The sequence below is a fragment of the Barbus barbus genome (genome assembly GCF_936440315.1).
Source record: "Barbus barbus genome assembly, chromosome: 12".
Classification (NCBI taxonomy): domain Eukaryota; kingdom Metazoa; phylum Chordata; class Actinopteri; order Cypriniformes; family Cyprinidae; genus Barbus; species Barbus barbus.
This window is the reverse complement of record NC_136740.1, coordinates 5,221,590-5,245,776: the sequence shown is the minus strand read 5'-3', so window position 1 is coordinate 5,245,776 and position 24,187 is coordinate 5,221,590. Positions and strand designations below refer to the sequence as shown.

Below are 24,187 nucleotides of genomic sequence, written 5' to 3'. Positions count from 1 at the left end.
ACGAATGAAGTCAGTAACCCTTTCATAAAGACAGTAGTCACTTGCTTCGATTCTGAAGGAATCAGCCGTTTGAACGAATCTGTTGAATGAAGGACTAATTGACTCACTTAATCTTATCAAATTCTTTATGCATTCGAAAGTTTGCAGAGTAAATGCATTTATGGGACCTCAGCTTCATCAAACAGTCTGTGTAAATACGTACATCTAAAGCCGCCTTTCCACTATCTCTGACAAACAAAAAGCGACAGACCAGAAGTCATTAATTTCCAATGGAGAGTAGTGCGGGAGCTGCGTGGAGTTCCGGTCATATGCTTATTCGGAAAATTCAGATCCGATTTGAGCTTCGGATGCGTTAAAATATTTGAACTTCTGAGACTAGACCATATGCGACCCGCCCGACCGGATGTGATGTATTCCATTAAAAACTATGAGCGTAAGGTTAGAATTACCAATATTTTGTTCACTTTAACATTATTCTTTAAACATTATATCTGTAAAATGGTGCTTTAAAATAATTATGGCAGAAATAATAATTTTATAATTATTAAATCATTATTTACGTTGATTAGTCCCCTAAAACCTACTATGTTTTCATTTTGGGGGTCCTTACTTTTATTCATTAAAATCATTTATTTTACCATGATGTAGGCCTATATGCCGAGGTAACGGTTGCTGCACGACCAGTTTGAAAGTACTGTGCGACTGCCACTAGGGGAGAAATGCGACAGTCGTGTCCAAATGTCGTGTGCAGTGGAAAGGCAGCTTAATGCCACTTCAGATGCAGCTTCTGTGTTCCCTATCGATACTTCACTCGTACTGCGTCGCTAGATGTTATGGGGAAAAACTCCTTTTTCTCCGAGAACTGAAAACTTTTTCAATCACGCAGTGTGACTGCACGGCCATTGGTTCGTGCAGTAAATAAAAACGAACCAATGGCTCGTCAGCGGCGCTGCACGAGCCTATGGCGGCAAAGCCCACCAGAAAGGGCGGGGCCATCTGGCTATATAAGCGGGCGCTTCGCCATAGGAAATCAGATCAATTCTCCTTCAGCGACAACGATCATCGCTTCGCTGACACTCGGGACTGAAGACGATCGCCGTAGAAACGCCTCACTGCGGATAGAAGCTGCCTTTTCCTCTGCACCCTCTCGCTGTTCTGCCTGCTCTTCGAGCTGCTCCAGTGACCTGTGCAGATGCCAGCCTCGTCCCCTGCGGCCATCCGGTGAGTCTAAAATCAAATTTCTCTAATAGAGCAAATTTCAAGCGACGTTGTTGCAAATGTCGCACTGCGAGTGTGGGAATTCTGCACGATGCAGAAGGGTGGTGAGCGCTTCGCCTGTGTGGGCAACGCGTTCACTTAGACAGAATGCTCACTCAAGTATGAGTCTCGCTCTTCTCCACTCGCTGGCCTTCTATGAAGGCAGCTCCGCTCTTCCGTTTCTCCTCTCTCAGCAAGCTCGGAGAATGAAACGATAGAGCCACGGGGCTAAGTAACTGGTTTTGAATGATCCCACGCCAGCTCAAGAGCCCGCGTGCTCACTCTTACCGCAGCGCTCTGATCCGTCAGTGTTTTTACACGTGAGAATCACCGCCCCTCAATACATGAGCGGCTATATTCTCTTGGGCGGACCGGAGTAGAAAGCAATCTTTGACAGCTTTGCGTGTGCATGTGAGCCGCTGAAGCTGCTCCCTCACAAACAGACTGCTTTCGTTGAAAGCCAGCCCTGATTCGCTCGCTATAAGGCGCCCACCGCCTTGCCTGTTTTCATGTTCCTCTTCTCCCAGGCACCTCAGAGAAAGGAGCACTTAACTCGCGGAGTGGAGCGATCAGGCTTGAGTGATTGCACGCCGGTTTATCTCTTGTGCTCACTTTAATCTGCTAGAGTGTGTTAGCACGTGAGGATCAGTGCCCCTCATCGCACAATCCTTCTATACAGATCTTACAATACTGCGCTGGTTGGCCCCGCCTTCCCCGCTCTCACTCTCTGGAGACTGATGTTTCACTCTGCACACAGCGCTTTGATCTGCCGGTGTGTTTACACTAAGGATTAGCGCCTCTCGCAGCTCTTTGATCTGCTAGCGCTATTTTCACTATTAAGCTGTCCTTGCTGCGTTCGCGGTTATCCTACTTCAACGAGGTTGGCCCCGCCTCCTCTGCTCTCCTGTTTCTCCTCTCCCAGTTACCTCGGAGAAGAAATATCAAATCGCGGGTTTGAGCGTTCAAGTTTGAGTGAATTTACGCTGTCCAAAGCCCGTGTTTCACTCTCCATACAGCTTTGACCTGACAGCGTGACAGTCTGTGTCTTGCCCTGCCTCCCCTCGTCCGCTACGAACGGATCTGATGGGATGCGCGCATCAGTTTTTGATCTGCCAGGGTGTTCACACACAAAGATCATCAGCACCCCTCTTCTAATGAGTGGTTTGATCTTTTTAGGCAGATCGATAGAAAAGGCTGTCATTATGATTATCTCTGTCAGTGGCCCCACTCTGGAAGAACCATCATTGAAACTCTGAGCTATCTCAGCTGCTAATAGCGGCTCCGTGGCCCATTCCCCTGAGACGAGACCTCCTCTCTCAGGCGAACAGAACGATCTGGCACCCCCAGTGCAAACTGTGGGACCTGCATCTATGGGCACTCGATGGGAATCAATAGATCTCCCCGAGAATGTCCTCAATACCATTGAACAGGCTAGAGCCCCGTCCACGAGACGCCTCTATGCCCTTAAGTGGTCGGTTTTCTCCGCCTGGTGTCAAGCCCACGGTGAGGAGCCGACAACATGTGACATATCAGTGTTATTGTCCTATTTACAAGAGCTGTTGGATAAGGGCCGCTCGGAGTCTATGTGGCAGCTATAGCAGCTTCTCACGCTCCTATAGTCGGACAGTCGGTCAGCCGGAACAACCTGGTTGTCCGTTTCCTGAGGGGTTCTAGGAGGCTCCATCCGCCCCGACCCCTCACATACCTACATGGGACTTGCCAACGGTCCTGAGAGCCCTCAAAGGTGCCCCCTTTGAGCCACTACAAGCTGCAAGCTTAAAAACACTGTCAAGACCGCTCTGCTGCTGGCGCTAGCATCGGTGAAGTGAGTATGTGACTTGCAGGCTCTCTCTATAAACACTGCCTGTCTTGAGTTTGGGCCTAACGACTCTAAGGTCGTCCTAAAGCCAAGACATGGCTATGCTCCGAAGGCGCTCTACACTCCGTTTAGGGTCCAGGTTATTACACTCTCTGCGCACCCCTCTTCTGAGGAGGACCGGGAGTTCAACCTTCTCTGCCCGGTCCGGGCATTGAAAACTTACATCGAGTGTTCCGTGCCCTTTAGGCAACCGGAACAACTCTTTGTCTGCTTTGGCAGCCACACCAAAGGGTCTCCGGTCACAAAGCACAGGATATCTCGATGGTTAGTTGACGCTATTGCACAAGCATACTCCTCCCTGGGCCTCCAGAGCCCCGTTGGAGTGAGAGCCCATTCCACTAGAGGCATGGCCTCTTCCTGGGCATGGTCTAATGGTGTGTCCATGGCAGACATTTGTGCAGTGGCCGGCTGGGCCTCGCCATCCACGTTTGCCAGGTTCTATAACTTGGATATCCCAGCCTTACAGGCTCGGGTTCGCTCTGCTTAAAGGGCACACACCTATCTTAAGCGGTCCCTTCAGGCATTGCCTGATTCTTCAAGAACGTTCTTGGCCCCATTCCTGGTGCTGAGGCTGTACTTATGACCTTTGAAACGATATCTAGGCTGGACTGACCTCTAGGAGCTCGGTCCTCATGGCTCCTGCAGGATTCTTCCTGCTCATAATTGGTCCCTCTGAGCCTTATTGCTCAAGGCCAGTTTATGTTGTTCGTTTCTCTTCATGGCATGGCAGGATTGTATTTGTTCCCCATAGCGTCTAGCGACGCAGTACTCGTTCCCGTATCTCAGGGAACCGAGGTTACGTTAGTAACTGAGTACGTTTCCTGCAGTGGAAAGATGGAGTTTGTTGATATTGATTTCATCTGAATGATAACAATTCTAGTTTCTTATTATTGTTCTAACTGAATTAAATGAAACAATGTAAGAATTTGATGTGAAAGATGAGACATTTAATAAACATTAATTTGTCATAAACATTATGCGGCCCCTCAGTTAATGTGGAAAACTTGATGTGGCCCTCAAGTCAAAAAGTTTGCCCACCCCTGATCTAGAATCTATTTTGTTCAGTATGTTGGTCTGACACCGGAGAGGCTCAGAGAAACTCATAAATCCAGCCACACTCTTAATCTGTCAGATTAAATACATACTCTAAGCATCTGGATACTGTTTTGCATAATGCTGTCAAGCAAACATCAGTCCCTTTAAATTCTCTTAAGTAATTAGAATAATACGGCTTTATACATTTAAACGTTAGCATCACAAATCATCCTAAAATCAACTTGTTAAATACCAAGGTATTCAATACAAGTTTTTCAGCTGTTATATTTTTTAAGCATTCCATCAATCTGCAATTTTCTCCTGGAAAAGCAATTCTAAATAGCCTTTAAACTATCTTTATCATTTAATATCCCCTACTTTTCATTGCTCTAAATATATTTGAATTAGCAGCAAATGTCATGATTTATAAAGTACAAATGTGAAATATTAATAGCTGCTCTTCACTCTGTCAATGTCAGGTTTAATGGTAGTGAATGGGCAGCCTTTTAACTTTTCTGTTGTTGATTTTGGAGTGACACGTGCAGAGAATAGTGGAGAGACGGGCACACAAAGGCCATCCCACATCTAAAGGTGTCAGTGGGATAGCTGGCTTCCAAATGTCAACTACGTGAGGAACATTAGAACAGGATGTAACTCAGGTACTACAGTGCTCACTGTTGGCACAGGGGACCACCCCTATCATCCAAGATTACACATCAAAAACAGTACGTAATACCTGCATTCTGAGCCTACGGTTTTGTAATACCACTTAAAAAGAGACTATAAAGGCATTACCCACCAAAACATAATAACAATAATGGTGGTTCTAGTACTTTTTCATGTCTTTTTAATGTTTCATCATGACACCATGTAATGTAAATACAATGTCACACTTTCTACCACAAATTAGTCATAACAGTCATGTAATCCACCAAAAAACATTGTATAGTTTCTATAGGTTTCTTGATTTGTTTTGTTTTTTGCCACTAAACAGACCAGGTGGAAACAGATCAGCACAAGTGCTTGTACCAACAGAACCTTAAAGCAGTCTAGGTCATCGTGTTTTATTATTTTACCCTACATAGGTTTATATGGAACATTTTCACTGTGGCCAAGTACACACACTGCAGCTAAATTCGGTTGTCAGTTCAACTTTTACTCCTTAATTTCTGTACACACATAATTCACTAAAATACGGGAGTGACAACCGCATTCGACAACCGCATTAACTCCCGAAAAAATACAGGTAGTGACAACCGCATATACAGAAATTCTACGCAGTGTCTACGGAACTGAACTGAACAACTAGTTGTTAATGACGTATTTGAACGTGCATCAGTGTCTTCGTCTGTGTGTGAGATGCAAGAAAATAACAGTGAAAGAAGTCTTAACTTAGCACAGGGCTAGCTGCGCTCATGAGCCCTGCGGTAAAGTGTCAGTGTTGCCAGATCTTCATAGAAAACAACAACAAACAAGAACAAGCACAAAAACACTAAAACACCCAAATGCTTTGTCTAAAATTCTTTGTTAAAATCATATATCTCATATCCACAACAGACCACTTTATTAACTTCATAAAGTGCCTAGCTTTATGAGATAAGACCAAACAACATGTAAATATGAGGACATGGCAACACTGCACTCTCTAAAGCAGCTTCCCGAGCATAAACACAACGCCGAACATCTATCAGCGGTAGTTTAGTTAAAATTGACAGACAAAAAGAGTCTTTAGTCAAAAAATGGCACATAACACTTTTATTCACTCTCGCAAGACAAAAGCATGTTGCTATGGTTACAAATGCGGGAGTGAGTGCTGTTCTGTACACACATGGAACGATAATTTATGGGACTCACTCCTGCATTTAAATGTGGTTGTCACTCATGAAACTTGCAGTGTGTTTCATGTCCTTTTTTTCTGTTTAAAGCTGTCAAAGTATAACACCACACTTTTATGGTGGAATACAATTTTTTTTAAAGACTATGTTCACCATTTTCTGATGTGTATGATAATATGCACTGGTGGTCAAAAGTTTGGAATGATTTAAATATATAATGAAAAAAGTCTCCACATCTCAAAAAGTCATACTGAGGGCAGAAATATGCTAATACAAAATAGTCTGTCATCGGTCATGGGCAAATTATTGAATGGATTTTTATCATTGAACACTGCTAAGACACATTTACACGCAAACAAGATGGAAAAGTAAATTTTGCATCCAATGCCCAATTTAAAAAAATTTAAATAAAAAAAAAAAACATAAAAGAATGTGTGTATCTGTCTACCTTGAGGATTTGTGAATGCATATAATACCAGAACACTGTTGACCCGAAAGGCCTTCAGATTCCTGTGGGACAGAATGAATGTGGTATGACTGAGCGATCTTCCGTTTGCTAAACAGACCTACTGTACAAGAGGGCTTTTTTCACAGTGGACTGCACTCTATGGTCACAAATAAGCAGTTGTGCATGTTATAATTAATTAATGTGTCGGCAGTCTTGCAAATATTAACTTTAATGCTGAGGCACGAGGTTATCCAATTTCCAATGTGATCCAATTTCCTTTGTGAACAGGTTTTTATCAGTTCTCTGATCTTTGACAAAATGTATAATTTATGCTGCTGTATAGCTACTGCTCTGAACCAGACAAAGACATGGTAAGCCAAGCTTCAAACTATACATTATATACACACACACATACACATATATATATATATATATATATATATATATATATATATATATATATATATATATATATATGCACACGCACATATACATTTAAATATAATTTTTTTTTTTTTTTTAAGGCAACCCACCACAATCTGTCCCGTCACAGTTTCATAATGAACCAAAAATATTTTTCACTTTTCCCCTTTTTTTTTTTTTTATCTGCATCATCCGATTTTTCCTCTTTGGCCAAAGAGTGTTGTAAGTCAGACTTTTATTTTGAATGCACCAAGAATCCAGCAACCGAGAGTAGACATGCAGAAGCTCCCATTCTCAATCTTTATTAATTTACTGTTATTAAATAAATGATATATGCATGCATTATAGTTTTTGGCTTTTTATCAGTAGTAATAGAAAGGCAAATTATATTATAATACTTTCAGTCGCCATTCAGCAAATACGTACTTTTATCATTTAAACAAGTCTTTGAATATTTAATAAACACTTGATTCCAAGACCCTCTGAAATGTGCATTTGTAGCCTCCATAAAACCATTTGTACTCTGTGAGTGACACAGTAACTAAAGATAAAACTGGTCGCAGAAGACAGCATTACATTTCAGATATATCATCACTCTTTGTGGAAGCAAGCATCTCAAAAAGAGAGGTGGACAGTTCTTCGGCACTGGGCGATACCATATTTCCCTCGTTCAGGTATTTCTCCACCTCTTGTCTCAGGATGGAGCTGTCTGGGTTTCTCCGCTCCAGTTCTTCCGCTGAGTTAGCATCATCGCTGTCATCCCCAGCCCTCCGCTCACCAACGTGATTATTGAGGAAGTTGTGAAAGTCCACGTCCTGCTCCATATTAGTCCCCTCTGACCAGGGCAGAGTATCCTGAGCATCCAGCAAATATGTGTCAAAGAAAGCATCCGGGTGCTCCGGTTTCCCCCCACAATCAAAAGATATGCTGCATTGGAGATACTAAATGGTCTATGGGTGCAAGTGTGCATGTGTGTCCTGTGATGGACTGGCTATCTGTCCAGGGTGTTTCCCCTGCCAGTGGCCCAAGACACTATGATAGGCACCAGCATCCCCACAACCCTACAGAGGACATGGATGGAAAAATGGATGATCTGATCCTTCTTAAAGACCACTAGAAGACAAGAGCCTTCATGTCTCCTATGCCCAAACTGTCCCTCTCTGCTGCAAAATCTGCATCATGGTGGTGAGCAGCATTTGGGTACCTCTGGTAACCCAATTGAGCTACAAGAATATTTTTCAAGGGTCATGCATTAAGGAAAGAAGCAAGTCAGATTTAATAGCCTTTAACATTAATTGTTTGGAGAATGCTAAATGATCTCAGTGTAGATGACCAGATGAAGGTACCTTGAAGATCAGGCTGATAGACAGTACAAAATATCCTGAACATTATGGAACCTGAGAGTACCTTGAGGTGAAGGTTTGCTTGCAGGAGCATAACCTCATTGCAGGCGTTTCTGTTAGTGTGTACTGTTAGTGTGTTCAACTTTGTGTATCTATTACAGTCTTCTACCTCATAGGCTGGAGAATGAGAACATTGTTGTATCTGGAACAGAGAGTCTCTTATTGTGGATCTTATCGGATCTCTTATTGTGGATTATTTCTGTTTTTGTTTTTTTTACCTCATAGACCAACAACCCAGAAAAAGGTGTGTCCACCTAACTGTACGGATGCTCTGGACCATGCATATGCAGTCTTTAACTAAAGTAGGCTAAATAATGAAGTAAACAAAGTCTGTTTTACATTTGATGTACACATCACATTAATGAAGTTAAGCCCTCAAATTACATAAGTCATTATCCATAAGTTAAGCAAAATTATATGAATTTATATTTGTAGTGGATGCACCATATTTGATCACTTTCCCTGCAGCACGCTACAATGACAGCAAAGAGTGCTAAGCGCCCAATTTTTCCTCTTTAAAATAAACTGCAGAACTCATAATATGAGAATATATTTTTAGTGAGAACAATGATCAATAATGGGCACTTGTGGATATTATGGCAGACACTGCTGGATTCAGTGGTGGAACGGTCCATTGGCCGATTTGAATCGGTCCAATAACAATACAACCACTGCTGCACGTTAAAAAAGACACGGATACTGAATGATTTTTAGCAATGTAATTTACGCCACAAATTGCATTTATAGTCCATATCTCATATTTGTCCTATGTTTTGTACTTTTAATGGCGTTAAAAATGAAGTCACGTGGATGGGAATATGCATGGAAATGATATGCGATGACGTTATGCATAGTAAAACTAGGCGTTGTATAGGAGACTGGGTGGAGATGCATCTACGCACATCTTCCGCTGACCAGGTTTTATAAAAGGAATTTTGCACAGGTTCTGACATTCTCATGGTTTTATAAATCTGAAAACTTTTATGCATACGCAAAATCTAGTTTTCTGCATACGCAAACCTTTAGGATGAAATCTATGGAAAGTTTTATACATGAGGTCCCTGTGTTGCCCCTACTAGATTGTGTTGTGAACTTTTGACTTTAGTTATTGATACTAGTGCTGTGTTCGATACACTGATGCGACGATGTATCGTCACAGAGAGTATCAGCTGGCCTTGTATCTATCTTTTAGGACGAGTACATTATTATGTATGGTCTTAAGAACAAGATGCAAGCAATCAGAATATGTGACCCTCTCTGTGAAAACCCAGCTAAAGTCATTTTGTTCATTGTGATTCACTACATAAAATAATCCAACATAATGTAAAGAATATTCAGTTAAAATATTACATTGATATCTTTAATATTCACTGAGTTAGGCCATGTCAAAGATTTGCTTAATTTCGGACTCAGAAAATCATGTTTTTGAGTAAGTCCAATGTAAAGTAAAGCTTACATTTAAAACTACAACACATTTGAACCATAATTATCCTGACTATGTGGCATATACCACATTAAAGCTGAGATTCTCCCATTTTCAGTGATATATGACACATTTATGGGAAAATTCTTAAGGTTTTGTAAAACAGGTCTATTTATAATGATGCGCATGTCCAAAAACAAAAGCATTGATACGAATGGGGGGGAAGCACAAGAGCTTGAGTAAGAGATTTGGGATGTTAAAGCAAATGAAATCAACACAGAAGCTGCATCTGAAGTGGCATTTAGATGTCTTTACACACTGTTTAATGCAAGACATGAACACATTTAACCTGCAATTACAAATGCATCAATAATGTGTTGATATATTAAACATAAAACGTTGAATACTGATATCTGAAATTATTCTAATAATAAAAGATACTTTGAATGTGAAATTAAAACTGGCAGCAGGTGGCAGCAAGTGACTGTTAATAAGTCATTGAGTCATTACGATTGAACCGAATCGTTTGAACGGTTGATTCATTCAGTAACGAAACACCGTCATGTTGCTCAGAGACACAAAACAGTGTTGTGGCTGTGTTTGGAATGATTTTTGGTTGGCGAAATAGAGCACTACAGGCAATATGGTGTCTAAAACATATGTATCTTAATATTAACTTCTTGTTTCTTGAACTGTTGTAAAAAAAAAAATCTATATCACATTTGTAATCATGGTAATATTTGGAGAAAAACGGGCACTCTTTGTGTGCAATAAAACAGTAATAATATGTATTATAGGCCTTTTTAAAAATATATTTAAAACATCTAGACTTTTTTTTTTTTTGGGGATCGACGCAGATTTCACAGCATCACGCTTCCTTTCAGATAGAAATTCATCAACCCGCAGCATCAGCGTCATGATCAGCATCCAAAGACCAAATTATTTAGACATGTATCAGCCTTAAAACGTCCTTAAAATAAGCTGACTATCTTGCCAGTATGTTGAGTAACAAAACAAATTGGCTGTTTTTGAAATGTTGGTGATGGCACAAAGAAATCCACACAGAAATCGGAAACTGGCTAAAGTCGCAGTTTTCTTGACTTTCCCGGCACTGAGCTGATTTTCACTCTTGTGAATTGATGTGAAGGTCTATTTTCAGTTTCTAATTATAGAAAATAAGTTTCTGAATCGAATGATATGAGACTCAGCAGGTGTTTCTGCACCTAAAGTAAATGCAGAGATGGTTGAAATCAATATTTAAGAAAGCAAACCAGTATTTTTTGCAAAAAACTATAAAACGTAGTGTCAATAAAATGATTCATTTCAGCATTTATCATGTTATAAATGAAAATCAGAGAACTGTATCTCAAACACATTGATATAATCTATAATTTACAGCAATAAACACAAATGACAAATGATTTTTATGGCTATCACAACTTTGACGCGCTTTATCTCAGAATTAGATTATGAGACTTTAGCCGGGGTTTCACAGAGAGGGTCACATATTTTACCTGGTGGGGAGTGTCCAATGTAAGCATGAAACATATGCCATTATCTACAGTATATTGTACTGTGGTACAGTTATGGAGGCCCTTCATAATGCAGAGGTCAGCTGCCTGCTCTGCCAATAGTTACCAATGGCCCTAAAGTATGCAGTGCTAAATAAACAGCTGTTTTACTACATTATTCTGAGGTGAAATTTAGTGCAGTCCCGTATCGTATCGTGGCCTCAGTATCGTGATACGTATCGTATCGTGGCCTCAGTATCGTGATACGTATCGTTTCGTGACTTTGCTGGTGATACACAGCACTAATTGATACAATAAATAGTCTTGTTGTGTAGAATTTGAACTAGGTCAGCTAGCTAGCATTTAAGAGCAGCCATCATAGATCCCATTGAAATCAGCATTTGTCAAAACAAAGAAATCTTGAACTGAGTCTGCAAATAAGAAAGGGAAAACGACAGAACCTGCGTCAAAATAAAATCTGAACCACATCGTTATATGAAAGATATGACATTTTTTTCCTGATATATGCTTTGTTGGAAATTCTTCACATTGCCAGTAGGACTTGGCGAAGCATGACAGTTATATGGTGACCACCAATAACTAAGAGGATTTCTCAAAGATGTAACAGAACTACTCCGCAAGTTACATTTTCAACCACAGAAGGTGAGAGGAGAGGCCAAAGTTCTGTAGTTTTTCAAGAATTTCTATGGCAAGTCACACTTGAATCTTAGGAGTGAGATTCCGGAAGAAAACAGAGTTTCCATTGATTAGAGGGAACATGCGGCCAATAAAAAGCCCTCCTCTCCACAGGGCATGTTGTTGTCTTATCTGATGACAAAAGACATTTGTTCCTACAGAAATCCAATCATACTGAAGTGAACCTTTTCCACAGTGACGTGGGAAGGGGATTTAGAATGCCATTCTGTCCGCTGTCCACTTCACAAAACAGAGAGCTCAAAAAGAAAGAGAACATGAATGTGGAATGGTCCTACAAGTCCCTTGGAGTTTGCATCACTCAAGAGTGAACAAGACAGACAACACATCGGCTTTGTTCAGGAAAGGCCAAGTCTCCAGTTCCAGCCCAGAGTTCCTTCCGCATCCCAGATATTCAGAAGAACAGCAAGATTTAACATAGCGACAGAGACTCAAGATTCATTCATGATTATTTAACGACAGCAGAGCGATAAGGGACTTGTATTAAATTGAATTAGATTCATCAGGACAACTGAATGCCACTGAGGTAAGGGGTGGCTATATAATCATGAATCATTAGACGCTAAGTGAGTTGATGACATGTGGAAAATGATCCTGACCTTAAGGTGGTTCAGTAACTCTACTACCAGTGCTGGATTTGATTAGTTCTTCATGGTATTAGGCAGAAAATGAACCACAGCAAAGTTGCTGTAAAAAATGTATTTTGACAGCTGGCTGTTAACCTTTACCACAAGACATGAGGTAAAAGATTACTGAATTGAATTTTGATAGGAAAAGCTGCATGGGGGCTTTATATAGAGGAATAATCATCTAAAGACACTTTAATTTCTATTTATAAATGATATATCTATTGTTTTTTGTGTACTATTAATACTCAATACTACATTATTTCATAAGATGAACTCCACTATAAAACAAAACTAATTTTTTGTTCTCAGTTTGTTTTTCACAGCACAAGAGAATGAACAAAGAAATGTGGATGCCCATAGGCTCAGAAAGGGTAACAAAACCTTTGATGAAGTCTTCAGCATGCATAAATCAATGTTCAGCCTGTGAACACAATGACTCTCAAATGTCTTTTAATCTGGATATTATTATCTGACCTGAAGCAAGGGGTTTATTCAAGACTGTTATAAAAAAAGTCAATTAAATGAAGGGGAAATAGATCAAAATGGCTTCAAGTCAACTGCAGCCAAAAGACGGGATGACAACCAACAAAACCTGTGATTGAAGGATCGAAGTGTTCAATATAACATGGCATTTTAAGTGTTACTTCATTAGATCTTCTTTATGTATGATTTTGTCTGATGTCTAGGATACATTTTAAAGCAGAAATAACTTGAATTATTCTAAACATTTTCTCATTTGTGAAATCGTTATTCTAATATAACTGTAAGTAGCGCAACAAAATAAAAAAAAATGCACACGTTCATAAAATAATAAGAAATTAATGCTAAGTCTGGTAACAGTGAAACACAACAGATTTACATTATACTGTAAATATGACTGAATGAACAAAAAAACTAAAGAATTGTCCTAATCAATATAATCTGGGATGGGCCGATTTTTTTAATTTAATGTTTTTCCACAAAAACCTGTAAAGAACTACTTCTGTTTGCATCATGGTGAGAGGCTGAATGTTGCTGCTCATTGATTTTACAGAACATTTATAGTTAATAATAGTCTACTGGTTTTATACCATCAGTCATTTTGAATTTAAATTACCTTGACTTTTGTTTTTTTTGTTTTTTTATAATTTTCTTGCATTATTTCTGAACATATAATATGTATAAACAAGTTTGTACAAGATGTAGATGTAGCCTAGTTCATGCATCTTAGATATTTAACAAGTGATTTGTTTAACATTTACATCATGACAACTTCATGTGTGGTGTGTGGTGCACTAGAATAGAATTGTCTGTATCTAGAGGGTAAATAAAGGAAATGTTACTTGAAACATGTTGTAGTTACATTTTCAAGATGATTAGTTAAAAATCGAGAATCGGTCAAACGTTCTGAATTTTTTTTTGCCATATCGCCCAGCCCTAGTTACACTATCTATACCAGAAGCATTTGGTTTGTCACATCAAAACTAAGAAACTTCTATTACAACCAGTGAAGCTGTCTGCACTGGTGCCCATTTGCCCATTCGTTTGTAAAGTGCACTATACTGTAAATTCTAGAGATGTTCCGATACCCTTTTTCCCTTCCTGATACCGATTCCGATACCTAGGCTCAGGGTATCAGCCGATACAGAGTACTGATCCGATACCTGGGTGTGTATCTGGTTATACAGGCGTTTTTTTTTCTGGCATAAAAACAATTCATATAACAAAACATCGCGACCATGCTTTTGGATTCATGCCGTTCGAGTGCATACATTTAAATCAAGCTGTATGCGCCATAGTGTTCTGTTTTGCCAGATGATCACGAATTTAATATTATTTATTGTTTCTTTTTCCAAATACACACTGTCTCACCCTCTAGATTCACATTTCGTGGCCATGAATTAAGAATCCGTTACTATGACTTAAATTGCTCCCGCATTTAAATTCATGGGTTTTCTAGGGAACAAATTCATGAAACCTGGACAGTGGCTAAAAATTAATATGTCGTAGGAACGAATTAACAAGTTGTATGAATGAATAGCCTATAGTATCTGTCCTGCTCGCGTGCGCGCAGCCCTGTCAAAGCAAAAGATCTTTGTATTGTATCAGTTTTAATGTACTTTGGATCACATTAAAAGCGTAGTTTGTACATTAGTAAATTATTTTCGTGTAAGATCCAGCCCCTTCACCGTCACTCACAGACGTTTGCGCGTGTTTTGCGCATGAACCGCACGCACCCCAAAATGAAACTGCTTAATCGACCATTGATAGCTTTCAGCGATTAATTGGCGATAAGTGATCGATTAATTGTTGACATCCCTAATTTAAATAGTTGTTTTGCGGCTTAATATTTACAAATACTAGTGGGAGTGGGCTCACTTGTGTGTGCGCATACGTTTGTGTGTGTGTGTGTGTGTGCGTGCATCGGTGCGGAACTCCACTGTGTACGATACAGAGAGCGCGAATGTAATGTAGAGACAGAAATAACATGCCGTCGTGTAAATAAGACAAATAACTTAAGACTAGTTAGTTGGGTTAATAAAAGAACAAGGTATAGACCAGTTCTATAGTATAGGAAAGGTAACTTTAAATGACTTCTGTTGTGATCTGGCACTATAGAGAAAATTAAATTAAATTAACTTGACCTTCAAGGGGGGCGGGGGGTGCTGTTGGGGGGGGGGGGGGGGGGGGGCGCCCCCCTAAGATAATGGCAGGGGAAACACTGTATAGATAGATATACGTGTTTAGCCGATCAGCGTACACTTACGTCACGGATAGTTCCTAGAACTGTTTTAGACTCCTAGTTTCTAGTTCCCGCGGTGCGAACACGCCAAAAAGTGGGTAGTTCCACAATTAGTTCGGGTTCTATGAAAAGGTTCCTGCGGTGTGAAAGGCCCTATTATCTCCGCCTACTACTGGAGAACCCAGCAGTTCTTAAAAGCTGAAGAATTCCAAAGCAATTCCAACAAATACAGCAAAGAATATTGTTTACATACCATGCAGAATTGACGCGCTACAGAATTTTTTGTGGTATCGGTGGAATTTCCAATACTAGTGTCGGAATCGAAACAACCCTAGTAAATTCCATTGGATTGTTTTTGAATCACACCAAAGAATTACCTACCGATCTGTTTGGCTGCTTGGAGGATATTCTTCAACTCAAGAGTGGCTGCTGGCTGATCTTTCTTCTCCAGGTGTTGGGTGAAGAACTGAACTATCTTCTGCCATGTCAGACCATCTCGGCCAAATATTTCCTGTTGTTTCAGGCGTTTGCTCTGCAAAAAGATACAATTAACAAAACTTACATTTAAACAGAAAGGACAATTAAATTAATACTGTTTATAAAAATACTATACTCTTCGGGACAATATATTGAATATTCATAATATATGTCTGAGGCAGCTTATCACTTTGACATTAAGTTTCCTAAAGGCTGCATCAATTGGTTAATTTCACAAGTATGCAAGTTTTAACAAGACTGATGTAATAATAGATGCATTTGTACAATATTCACAGAAGTGCCCACATGGCTTTTTTCATGTACCCTTTTTAGAGCCCTGCATTTCGGCCCGGGCCTGATGGGCCCCGACTTTTTTACGCCTCTAGGGCCGGGCTTCGGGCCAATTTCCACGTCATAGTTCAGATGTGGGCCGGGCCTCGGGCCTGTTTTGGGTTTCTCAATATTTTTATATTGTAGACATCTATCGATTATTAATGAAAAAAATTGCTGCGCTGGTGGAAACAACACGAGACCGTGCTGCCGCGACTGAGAGCAGCTCGATGGTGTTTAGTGTCCCGCAGCAGCAGCAGGTGCGCAAGTGACTTCAGCGCATCTGAATAGTTCTGCATTCAAATGCACGCAATAGGCTAAAGCTTGCTGAAAAACCCCAGCAAACATAACCATGAATGTGTCTGAAATAGTAAGGAGATATTTGAATTATTTAATAATAGAGTCTGTGTCGCAAGGATGAAGTTGCTGATCCTGACTCGCCGTCTCCTCATTAGACACGCTTTTAGAGAGAAATGCATCTTAATTGATTATGATTATAATAAAAAAAAATATTTCGTTAAGTGATAATTTAAAGCTTTCTATAGATATATTTATCATGTCTGTGAGGCATGTATTCGCTCAGCTTCGTTTCTTTTTTGTGAAGCGCTCCTGTTCAAAACGGCAGAAAGCGCATCATGTTTGTTTTCTTTGTTTTATAAAAGAACTACCTTTTGTTGGTATTGTGAGTGCACACAAATACAAGCAGACCCTTCACAGGTCCGAATGATGTATTACTCTTATTTATTTTTTTGATAAAGGTAAATGACGGCGTAGGTTGCTGGTGCCTCCATGTCCTGCAGAGCGCGCTTTAGCTTCCACTCTCCACACAAACTAGATATAGGCTAGCACACATTATTATTATAGCGCAGGTTTAACGTTTAAACATTGTTATATACTTGAACTGTTAGTTGTAAATTTTACTTGTCCCAAAATGTAAAAAATTCAAATAAACGTGTGAGACTGTGTTATAGGCTATATGACATTATAGTCAGATATGACTGCGCTACTGCAACACGTATCGTCGCAGACGAGTAGCTGAGTATCTCTTCAGCAAGCAGACACGCAAACTGCCGAGAATGAAACTGAAAGTAAGATGCAGACGATCAACACAATACTCTAATTAATAAAATGCAGCGCTTATCTTTTGATTTCGTTGACGTGAACTTCGTTACATTTAAATATAGCGCAGGAATTGAAGATCGGATTTATATCTGTTTTGAGACTTTTGAGGCCATGTGCAAATTGAAACGTTTTAACAAATCAGATAGATATCCGGTCAGCGAAAACGCATGAAATGACAGGTGTAAACAGGCCCATTCATAATCTATGACAAAAATACTATTATAAATTAGGTTAGTTAGTTATTCTAGAAACATCATGAGTGCACAATTTTATAAAATCTAAACATTTAGTGATAACATTATTTAGTGGGGAACAAATAAAAGTGAATATGCGAAGGACTACATCTGGTAAAATGTTACACATTGCTCTTTGTATTGTTGTAAAATACATTAATGAAAACAAGTAAATGCATTTATTTATAAATATAAACTACAAAATTAAAAGACATTTCTTTTAAATGTATAGCACAATGAAGGCAGCGACATCTGATAGAGGTGTCCTATCTATCATATATATCATAAATGTTGCTGCATCCATTACTGTGCTATACATTAGATTATTAATAGCCTTGATAGGACAGAACAAGAAACGCTATAAACAATCTTTCATTGCGCAAAAGCATTATAATAGGAAAAGCTCCAATAGAGAGCTGCACAAAGCGCTTATGGCTTCCCGCAGAATGATGCGCTTGAAGCAGCACAGAGTCGCAGCGTGCAGCTCCGCATAGAGAAGTTCAAAGCACAAAGGAACGAGATATTGGTGCGAAGCTTATTAAATCTGTGCATAGTTTATTGATCCTTTTCATTTAACAGTTTTAACTCTCAGTTATTGAGCGCTCTTGGAGAGAGTTTCATCGTCTTGACTGTCTTAACCGAACGTGACACAGTGCTGAACGGAGGATGACAGACAGAAGCAGCGGAGAGAAGAATTTACGTGAACTTGAATTTAACGACTTAAATATTCATCTGTACCTCACATTAAACTATGGAACGGCTTCAGAACACGTGGACTTTGCCTTTATGGTGCTTTCTAATGTTTTTGTGCTTTTACGTGGGGCTTAACAATAACACAATAGTATACGCACAATATCGGATTTGGATCTGTCTCGTCTGACCGATACACGATCCGGCAGAAATTCCAGTATCGGAGCCGATACCGATTCTGAGTATCGGAAACTTGTTTCTGCCATAGCAACTTACAAAACTGACTTTTTTACAATTAAACGCTTTATTTTGATGGGTCCACAACATACAACATACTGACTATCAGAAACTTTACAAGTATGTCAACTTATTCTACTAACCCTAAACCTACCCTACTGAGAGTTAGTAGACATGTAGTTGCAAATTAATGAGAATTAGTTGACATGTAGTTGATATGTAATTACAAAGTTACTTACAGTTAGTAGAATGTCTAAAGTGGACTATCGAAATAAAGTGTAACCAAAAACATTAATGAAACAAGTTCCACTGCACACAGCTAGGGGTGTGCGATATTGAAAAATAATTATATATCTAGTAGGACTGCACAATTAATCAAATTTTTAATCGCGATTACGATTACGGATGCCACGATTACATAATCGTTCAAAGCCGCGATTATAAAAATAAATAGACAATTAAAAATGCCCACTTGCATTATTCTGTGTGCTTAAGAGGTGTTTGCAGCGCGGGGTTTAACAAACTCAAACACACCGGATAAAAGACATTTTATCTAATAGTCGTTGTCACTCTGTTGTGCATGATAGATATGTTAAACGCCAAACGTGTTAAAAGCGGAAACAAAATATCGGTACTCGTTTGAACTGCACGCCACACTGAACTTTTATCCACTTGCCTCAAAAGAAAACAGCGCAGCGCGAGTTTAGAGCGTACGCGTTTATTACAGTAACCAGTCGCGATCACGTGCTAAACAACGCTGTGAAATACAGTAAGAAGCACGCGAGTTCAGAGCAGAGTTCTCCAGAACAAATCACGTCTCTTTAATTAAACTAATTTAAAGCCAAATAAATCGGAGCTGTTATTCTCATCAACACTGATGCAGAAAGCAGCAGAAACAGTGCAACAACGATCCAGTTAGAAGACGTTTCAATCCACAAATCACCCACATTTACCATAGTTTTACTGTAGTAACACTAACGGTAACAATGGTACGGTGGCAGAAAAGTAGGATATTCATATCGAGTATTATTATTTTCTTAATATACTAAATATGTTAATGGAATCTAATTACATTATTTTGGTAATTATTCTATCAGTTGATCTGGATTTGTAATTGACTGAATGTCTTTAGGCTACTGTTTTTCAATGCAAACACCATAGAAACCATATAGTTAGGCTACTTTTTTACCATGGTAATGAGGTCCTGTATTTTTGGTTATGTATAAAAGATGAGGCTGTTACAGTTTTCACAATGGTATTGTCAAATGTACATCTGCATCCCAACTCAAGCTCCTGCTACTCTGAACTCAAGCTCCCGTTCTAATGTGCATTTCTAAGAGACAAAACATGTAATATTACATGTTCAGTGCTAGCAAATCAGGTGCTGGTGCCACTGCTCTCCAATGTTAGTCTGGAGCCCTAATAATATAAATTGTACTGTAAAATGTTACAGTAATTTGAAATTTTGTCTGTTTAATTGTAAATGAAATATATAGCTTTAGCAAACTATTTTTTCATTTTCTTTTTTTCTTTTAGTTTTAGTATAACATTATGATTTTTTGTTTAAAGAAAAAAAAACAAATCAATGTATAGTTGACATTTGAGGGTCAAGAAAAGCGAGAAAAGAGTGTTTTCAGCCTTTTTTTAAATATATAAATTTTATTAAAAAAAATATGGCATGCAGCTTCAAAAAATGGCATAAATCTGTTCAAAATAATCGTTATTAATAATTACAGTCTCAAGGGAATACTCGACAATTATGATTTTTGTTAGAATTGTTCAGCCCTAATATCTCGATATTTTTGGGGATTTTTTCGATAACGATAATTAGACAATATTTTGCAGAGTGTGTTATTGTTCTGATATCTGACTACCGTGGACAGCTGTTTTTTTTTTTTTTATATTCTTCATATTCTGTGTGGTCAGTTCACATCAGTGATTAATTAATCTTTTCATTTAGGTTTAAATTGATTTTTACCTTTAATAAAGCAATTTGTTTCTAAACGTGTACATATTTTGAGTCAAATTGTTACATTTAATCAGCCAATTGAGTTAATACACATTTAGACTGTTACCAAACAAATGAAACCAGTATAATCAAAATTAATCTTTGCACAAGTTGCATCTGAAGTGGCATTTAGATGTATTTACGTTGCATTTAGATGTGTAGAGGGACATGGAGTGCTTTAACCAGTTAGACATTTTAAACATAAAACATTGAATACTGATATTTGAAATTATTTTAAAAATGAAAATAGACTTTAAATGTGATATTAAAACCACCAGTAGATGGCAGAAAGCCAATATTAATAAGTGAGTCATTGCCACTGAACCGAATAATTTAACGGTTGATTCATTCAGGAACAAAGCACTGTCATGTTGCTCAGAGACGCAAAACAGTGCTGTAGCTGTTTGGAATTATTTTTTTGTCGGCAAAACAGGCAATCTGGTGTCTAAAACATATGTCTCTTAACATTAACTTATTGTTTATTGAACTGTTGTATAAAATCAATATCACATTTGTAATCATGTTTATTTTTGAAGAAAAAACGGCATGAAACATATATAAATTTTCTGCCCCCATATCTTGAATTGTGCGATCATTCTTAATGCATTTTAATAGACTGAATCATGCAGTGAAATAACGCACTCTAAATGCACACGTGCACTGTTTAACCCCTTCATCATCACATAGGCTAATGTAAGCTGCACTCCATAGGTCAGGGGTTGGCAAGGAAGTTTGCATCGGGCCAAAGAAAAATTTCACCACTAGATGGCAGGCCAGAACATAGTCAAAGGATAATTTAAGATATTGCTTTATGAAAAATGCAACCAGAATTGCCTGTGTTTTGTAACCGATAGTGAGCTGTTACTCTGTGTAAAATCCTGCGACAGTCATTAACAAAAAGCCACATTTGTGTGGGGGTGTCCGATCAGAGTATGTGAGCGGAGCGGAGCGTCAACAATTTCCCCTCCACACTCCAAGCATTTAATAATCACTCTGCGCTCACTGATATCAGAAACACCGCTCGCCTCTTTAAGTATTTCAGTATGTTTGAAATATCACAGTTCTATGCCCGTTTCCGCCATTGAATAAAATATTTTAAAAAAGGTTATTGCGACTTCTCACAATTCAGACTTTTTTTTGCCACAGATTTGTGAGATATAAAGTCAGAATTGCGAGTTAAAGTCCAGTTTTGAGGGGGTAAAAAGACTGATATGTTCTCAGAACAGCGAGTTTATATCTCAGAATTATAACTTTTTATAAGTTTAAGCAAGTTTGAGTTTAAAATCAGCTGTCAGCTGAAAATAATCAGAAGGAACAAATAAATTCCTTGAGAAATATAACTCCCCGCTCATGTCCACTGCAGTCATAGCCTTCACATTCTTTCTGATTTGAGTGATCCTTTTCTATCTAACTAGCTAAATATGTTTAACGTGAATTCTTGCTAAATATGCAGTCATATTATGGGTCATTAGCATGAATTGTACTCGTGAAGGAGCAGTGATGGAGCGAGTGAAAACCACGACGCTCCGACTAAATCTGCTCCTCGAAAATCCATTCAAAATCACACCGCTCCACTCACATACTCTGATCGTGAGTAACTGTTGCTGTCAAGACAGATCTATTTCAGAACCAGCCGCTATCAAAATAATCTGGCTACGGGCGCGGGCCAGATATTATTTCTGGCGGGCCACTTTTGGCAGGCCACCACCTGTTGCCAACCACTGCCGTAGGTGTTTTGTTTTGTTTTTGCAAAATACTCGATATTGTCAAATTGCACATCGTTATCGCGGACGATATACATCACATTCCCCTAAACACAGCTGAAGCATACAGTAAAGGGTTATTTGAATAAGCGCCTCAGTTTGTGATGCCGGCTCAATAGGTCATGTCACCGGGTCAGTAAGTAAATTAACACCACGCCATTGCATCAGCACTTCAGTGCCCTCTCAAACTCAGCATTATCAGTGAGCGCTTGGAAAAACCTGCACCCTGTACTCTCTGTCCAAAAGCAGCGGCGATAAAGAAATCTGAATTTAGAGACGAGGAGAAGAATTTACGCTGAGCGGAGGTGTGGCCTTCTGCTTCCACAAAATCCCAATAAACGCAAAGTCAAGAGAGAGAGAGATTAAAGAGAAACAGAGCAGTCAAAGCTTATTTAATACACTATGAATCACACTCTCAAGGTCGAAGAACACGATTAAATGAAGTACAGACAGAGGACATCAGATTACAAAGAGACAAAAGCTGTTTTGGCTATTAATTAGAGCGATATAAATCTGTAGGCTGATATTATCAGCATAAAACAGCACTTTGCAGATACATCTATGGCCTTAAATCCCCTTTAATCCATATATCACAGCTAATCCATTGATTAAACTTCCTAAATTTTGCTGATTATGTGCGAAGCCTTGGACATGACAACAGGTGATTGATAAGAAAACTGTTTAGACATTGCTTGTGCAGATAACACCTAAATAGCTACATGTATTACATGCCAGTGCAAAGTCACCATCTTGATGCTATGGTGTTTTTGGTAAGTGCCATGGTAGTATTGTTTTTTAAGGATTTTCTGCAAGTTTAAGGGCCTAAAAAGGTTCCTGTTTACACCCGGTATTAAGATCGGTTGAAGTGGTCAGCGGAGACACATTTCTGTTTCTGTTATTATGACCCCCAGCACTTATAACATCTCAAATAAGAGCACGCAAAATTATACCGCCATACCTACAACTGGTTTGACCGACAATTAAATGAACTCAATTCAAAATTATTTTTAGCACTGCTCTACACTAAAGATTTAATAATGAATGCATATATTCTATGGGTACATTCATCCAAAACATTCAGCAAAAAAATATTATTATTCACATTAATTTACAAATTATAAGTACATTTATGTATGTGTGTATTAAAGGATAGTTCACCCAAAAATGAAAATTCATTCAAAGCTGTTGTAAAAACAGTCCATTTATACTTGCATCTACTCCTTTTATAACAAACCATTAAAGCTAAAATGCAAAAATTAGCTCAACTTATAAAACTAAAATATGACAAAATAACTATCATTAAACAAAGCTCCGTTGTGTTACCTTCAGATCATAAATGCCTTGTGTTAAATCATCCTGTTTGCTGACGGTAAGTGAGCCGAGGAGGAGACATGGTCAGGTCCTTTATGTGTCTTTAATGGATCGTATCCATTCATTTTATTTAGGGTGTATTACACCTGACACAAAAACACAACAGATGACAAAAAAAGGTGAACATATTCTGGATTTTATACTGTTTATCACTTAAACCCTTATTTGTGGAAATGCCCTGCTTCAAAAGTGTTCTTGTGCTATTATTCTTTACAATAAACTGCACTTTAATTCATATTTTGAGGTATCAAATCCATTCTGGGTCCCTGTGCAGGTGTGAATAAGACTGTCAGACACTACAGACTGCTTACTGAACTGTGTTAAGATGCTGATGTTTACATGATATTTTAATAGTAACATCCTTATGAAATATCTCAATGCGTGTTGTTCATCTAATCGTGACAACAAATTGATTACCACTTCATTATGTAAAAAAAAAAAATCATTAAAAACTACTTCACCAAAGTTTCAGGGTCCATTAAAAAAACATGAAGTGTGATTTTGGTCAAACCTGCACATGACAGCACAGCTAACTCTGTTACTCATGCTCACATCGGTGTATTTAAAACCCTCGGCACAAAGTGGACTCTCTCAGCTGGACCCGTCAGAAACGCGTACATGAGGCAAGCGTATGGTGAAGGGCATTATGGGAATTGTAGTTTGGTAAGGTTACTTCG

General features: G+C 38.8%; 1 pseudogene across 1 annotated transcript in view; it reads right to left on the bottom strand.

Annotated features, from left to right (window-relative positions):
- LOC306878052 (activating signal cointegrator 1 complex subunit 3-like) overlaps positions 1-23,532 on the bottom strand; it is a 223,968-nt pseudogene extending 200,436 nt beyond the window's left edge. The window contains exons 1-3 of the transcript in view: positions 23,463-23,532; positions 15,657-15,811; positions 7,456-7,804 (exon numbers count right to left, since the gene is read on the bottom strand). The product of the transcript in view is annotated as an activating signal cointegrator 1 complex subunit 3-like (transcript). The remainder of the gene's footprint in view (positions 1-7,455; positions 7,805-15,656; positions 15,812-23,462) is intronic.
- Between the last annotated feature and the right edge of the window lie 655 nt (positions 23,533-24,187).